We start from the raw sequence: 6260 nt of genomic DNA, 5'->3' as shown, positions 1-6260 counted from the left end.
GCATGGAATATTCATTTCTTGCTGCGACAAAATATTGTCACGCAACTTAACGTTGGCCAAGTCAGAAGATCTAACTGAAATAATAATAGTCCCCCAAGTGATGCTGCATTACTAGGCATTCCGGGAAGCAGGTAACTGCAACAATAGTTCTCAACGAACTTCCGGCATGCTGGAATAATTGTGGGTCAGGCACTTCTGTTGATCAGTACAATGAAAAACCAACCAAAGTTGCAAATTTCAGTCTTTTTATTCACTCGATGACTAGTTTTGGGCCGGAACCGATTTTCAAATCATCGTAACAGATAGTCAAACTTGAATTTCCGAAAAAGCAAAAACGAAGTCAAAAATGCGCAAACGAACAGTTACAGCGCATTTTTTACTTTGTTTTTGCATTTTTGAAAATATCAATTTGACTATTTGTGACTATGATTCGAAAATGGATCCTGGTTCGAAACTAGTCACCAAATGGATGTAAAAAAAAGGCAGATTTGATACTTTGGCTGGTTTTTCGTTCTGCTAATACTTCTCAACACCACAGAAGCAAGGAAAATGAAAAAGACGTCCATTTACTATGGATAAATGAAAGTCATGGAATTTTGCATAATGAAATAGTCGACCACCCCGCAAAGAGAAGCATTACGGATGGACGAATCCGTCTAACAGCAGTCCGTTATACTGTTGTCAAACCTTCAATCAAGAAAGCTCGTTACATGACTGAAATCATGTTCTTCAGCGTCTTAGGGGCAGACACCTACAGGCCATTCAACCGGACCTTGCGTCATACGGCGTCCATCATTCGTTTGAGGCTGTGACACGGATGTTAGCCGGCCGCGGTGGCCAAGCGGTTCTAGGCGCTTCAGTCCGGAACCGCGCCACTGCACCGGTCGCAGGTTTGAATCCTACTCGGGCATGGATGTGTGTGATGTCCTCAGGTTAGCTAGGTTTACGTAGTTCTAAGTTCTAGGGGACTCATGACCTCAGATGTTAAGTCCCATAGTGCTCAGATCCATTTGAAATATTTTTGAACATTGATGTTACCCTGCACATTTACATCGAATAAAAATTCCAGTTTCCAGACTCAGTGATCAGGGTCAGAACGCTGCGGCCGATCTGAATCGTGTTAATACTGGCATTCAGAAGGACGCAAAAGAAGTTCTGCACAGGAAACTGGTTGCAGGTTTTTTTTTCTTCCTTCTACATATAGGTTCAAATGGCTCTGAGCACTATGGGACTTAACTTCTGAGGTAATCAGACCCCTAGAACTTAGAATTACTTAAACCTAACCAACCTAACGACATCACACACATCCATGCCCGAGGCAGGATTCGTACCTGCGACTATAGAGCTACCTATAGGTATTATCTCATGTACAGATTCGACAAATAAGTACATTCTGATAGCGGAATACTTAAAAGAATCTGCTATAAATATTTAAACTCAGTAATGTAAGTTCACGTGGGAAACTAATCTTACGGACACAGCCCGGTGAGACTAATGAGTTGTATCTTTGTAAAAGTGCACGTACATATTTTTGTGTACCTGTATTGTTCCTTTGTATACTTTATAATTAAGAACCTGTATGCAGCTATACAGGCTGAACCAAAATTCACGCACTCGAACGCCACAGCGTCATTCCTTGGATACTAACAATATAAAAATGTCTCTGACGAAATTGCATCCCGCGCATATTTTCGGTAGAAAATGGATTTAAACGAAAGTCAATTTGGTAACACACAAATCGCATATGCGAGAAGTATCTTCGTTCAATAATTTATAGTTATACCGCCCTGTTAGCGCGTTAGGTAGAGTCTCATGTCAAAAGACTACACTTCGAAATTTCAGTTCTGGGTCCAATGTAACTTCATTTTATTGGCTGCATGAAGTGGTAATCGTTATAGACCAATTACCGAAATTACAGCAGGTCTCATACAGATTACATGCAACTATTTGATACTAACGTCCTTCATCCTAGACACTTTCATTGCAAGCATGTAACTCATATAACCTCATCCTCTTAGCGTACTGTTCTGCGCCACTCTATCAACTACATTCGAACTAGTTTCAGGTATACCCTTCCGTCACTGAGGGGGTTACATTTTTGGTTCTCATCATGTAACGATTAATTATGTTTTCAGCCTTCAGTCAGTTGGCCACTCTTCCTGAATGTAGTATGTATGCTTAACGTATACACATTGGTTAGTTGTGTGGTCATTCATGCCCTGTGACAGTTAAGTTTAACTCAATATTATTTTAAGAAATGTTTCTCACAGGTCTGACCAATAATTCTAATGTTCAACATGGAAAAAGCTACAGTTGTAAGGTACGTATCGTATAAGGAGCAATTCTCTACAGCATTATAGGATACATCAAAATTCGAAAAAAAAAAATTCGACACGGAATCGACTTCTTGAACTCTAGTATTCTGCCACAAAACTCCACGCACTGCACTAATTGGGCAAGACAGCTACACAGCATTGAAATAAGACACTTTTCATGTTTATGGATACATTTTTGGCGACCATTAGCTATGGAAAATATTGTGGGACGAAGTTTTGTAACAGAAATTCTTGCACTGCCAGTATGGAAAGAATGACGCTGTGGCGTTCGAGTGCGTGAATTCCGAATCACCTTGTACATGTAGACTCGAACTATCTCTAATAAGATACTCTACATGAAACCATTGTAACAATAACGTGCATAATGTATGGTAGGTTCCTTATTACACTGTACTATCCATAAAGCGATTCTACCAGAGTCATTTTACTTTAACTGACAGTTTGTACATTCATAATTATTGTTGGCTGTATCGTCACTGTTGCCTAAAGCAAAAATAAATATACACATTAAAGAAAATACGCCTCTACACTAGAGCAAATACTTGAAGCTTCTTTGATACCATAGATGTTGTGTGATGTGTTAAGGAACATCTAATTTCGTAAAATTTACTTGCATGTGTCCGAAATATTTGTGTCAGCTTGTTGAGCATGGGGTCATGAATGCTGCATCTTGACGGACAAAATCGACGTGATGTTTCGTTTAGTTTTCAAAACTCACGGAGTGCCGCAAGCAATGAAAACAGAAATACGGCCAGAGCTACCTGTTATGCATGATGGATACTCACCAGTTTTGCAGAAGTCATCCGAAAATCGCTTCTTGGAAGAGGAGAAATTGTTCGGCTAGCACCTTGCGAATTTTCGCAAGAGTCGCCGTTCCTCTTGACACTGGCGCGGAGTGAATGTAAACACCAAGCGGGAACCGTAAATAATTACGATCGGGAGCTGCTGCTCGTCGTACGACCGACAAACCAACCGACTGGCTCGGAAGAACGCAGGAGAACCGCGATGCCAGGTGGGCGTGCCGAGTCGCGGACGCGCCGGTTCACGGGACGCGGCGGCAGCGGCGCGACGCTTCCGTCCAGTTGCGACCGCGCGCGGCCGAAGTCACTGCGGGACTGCCGAGACGCGACGCGCTGCTGTCACGCTCAGCTGGCCGCGCGGCGACGCGCGCGCCGCCCGCGGGTCCGGCCGCAACTACGGCCGCGGCGCCGTGAATCATGCGGAGCGGCATTCTCGCGGCAGCGGGGGAGCCGAATGCCGGCCGGCCGCGGTGACGTCACAGCAAGGCAGAGTCGAGCCCCCTCGCTATTACGAAGTCAGCTCCGCGTTCTTCTCGAGGTCAACGTGCCGCGCGGAATACACTGCCGGGACTTCACCCACAGAGCGCACGCGCGCGCTGACGATATGAAGCAGTGGCGTCCAACCTGCAGGCCGCATACAGCCCAAAGCAAGTATCAGTGATGCCCCAGGAGACGGCATCTATTACATGATACATAAAATTCCATTTAAAGTCATATCAAATACAGAAAACTTGCGGTTATTCACAAAAGGGCAAACTACCCGACAGCCCATGAGCAGGCCAGCTGAGATACCTCCTACACAGACTGAACAGAGTTCCAATAGACAAAGGTAGGTACATACAAGTACTGAACATAGTTACACAGAAACTGGTTACAAAATAAACGTGGTGGACAAACTAAACCGCAGAATAGAAATGCAACTGACAGAACATATACAAGAGTACCACAACAAAACACACCAGCAACAACCACACAACAGAGAACACACAAGGCACAAAAGATGAAGAAACCACAAACGACAAGAAAATGTGCCACCCCTTGACGTCTGAAAACAAAATAGCACACAGGAGAGGAAATATCATGAAGAAACAAGCTATAAACGTGGCATATGAGACAAACAACTGAGGAGATTAAAAAGAACTGACATCACCACGGATAAATTCAACAAAGCACGCATATAACAGCTAACGTGCTAAGCCCGTGGTCCGTATACATCGGGCAGACATCTAGAAATTTCAGGATAAGACGCTAGAACATTTAAGAGCACTGAAAAGTGACAGCATACGTTCCACGTTTGCAACCCACCTCATCAAAAACAACCACACCCCAGTGGCATACAAACAGATCTCCAAAACCTATAACACAGTAACTGTTGTAACCTCCCCACAAAAATATTTTAAAAAAATGAACCATGTGTGAACTCCCCACAGAAATAATAAAAAAAATGAATTTTTAAATATTGTTACTTCTGAACAAAATTGGTTCCCATTTATAGTCTCCGTGCAGAAATGCATTCACATTTAATGTAACCACAAAATTCTTTTCTCATTTAATGTTAAGTTCGAAACAGAAAAATTCCTAAACACCAAAATAATAAAAAAATTCAGTAACCTGGTAAATTTTATGACGACAGCAACGCTGCGCCACGGCCCTGCATTCTGAATAAAAGCAAAAATTCTTACCTCAATGAAAACTGCAGCCGGCCGCTGGTGGCCGAGCGGTTCTGGCGCTACAGTCTGGAACCGCGCGACCGCTACGGTCGCAGGTTCGAATCCTGCCACGGGCATGGATGTGTGTGTTGTCCTTAAGTTAGTTAGGTTTAAGTAGTTCTAAGTTCTAGGGGACTTATGACCTCAGCAGTTGAGTCCCATAGTGCTCAGAGCCATTTGAACCATTTTTTAACCATTTTTTTGAAAACTGCAAATATATCTGCTCTTACATAAAAAAATTTCGGCACAGCTCCGTGCAATGCTGGCCTATGCTTTGTGATTCATGAAAGGAAAGATAATCCATTGAATAAAATCTTTAAATTGAAATGAATGCTTTTTTTTAAAAAAGTTACTTTATATTATAAAAATTATTATTGGGGCATTTTTTAAAAGAAATTGAATGACAGTTGACATACATTATTAGATATGCGCAAGGCTGCTTCTTTACCTTCTACAATAATACTCATCCTCCAAAGTCCCGACCAGAGCAGACTGCACACAAGCGCAGACACGCGCTGACTACTGTCGACTACAGCACACTACTTAAGAATCACGCAGAGTACTGAAGACTACTGCCGACTAGCGACAAGCAACAACTAACTACATACTGCTCTCTGGTCAGAGACTCCACTGGCGGGGAGGGGGGGGGGCAAAAATTTGGCAGCGATGGTGAGTCAATTGGACTTGCCATGAGCAACAAATTTTTCTTAATTAACTAAGTTTACAATCACAGAATATATACATATATATAAGTGCAGAACATGAAATAAAATATAGTGCACATGCACTGAGTACAGAACATATCAAGCAATGACAAAATGTATACACAATGAGTACAAAACATATTAACAAATGGCAAAAGTGCACATGCACTGTAGTACAGAACATATCAGGAAATCACAAAATATATAGGCAATGAGTACAAATCATATTAACAAATGACAAAGTGTGCACACGCACTGTAGTTCAGAATATATCAGCAAATCACAAAATGTATACGCAATGAATACAAATATTAACAAATGACATAAAGTGCACACGCACTGTAGTTCAGAATATATCAGCAAATCACAAATTGTATACGCAATGGATACAAATCATATTAACAAATGACATAAAGTGCACTCGCACTGTAGTTCAGAATATATCAGCAAATCACAAAATGTATACGCAATGAATACAAATCAAAAGTGCACACGCACTGTAGTTCAGAACATATCAGGAAATCACAAAAAGTATACGCAATGAATACAAATCATATTAACAAATGACAAAAGTGCACATGCACTGTAGTTTTTTCTGCTATTTTACAAGAACTAGGATAGGAAAGGGAAGGATTGCATCATGGTTGTAGCACATTAGGTTGCACGCAGCTGCACTGAAAGTCCATGTCTTTCTACAGAAGCACAACACCA

The sequence above is a fragment of the Schistocerca nitens genome, chromosome 2, assembly GCF_023898315.1.
Source record: "Schistocerca nitens isolate TAMUIC-IGC-003100 chromosome 2, iqSchNite1.1, whole genome shotgun sequence".
NCBI classification, from domain to species: domain Eukaryota; kingdom Metazoa; phylum Arthropoda; class Insecta; order Orthoptera; family Acrididae; genus Schistocerca; species Schistocerca nitens.
This window is presented reverse-complemented; position numbering follows the sequence as displayed.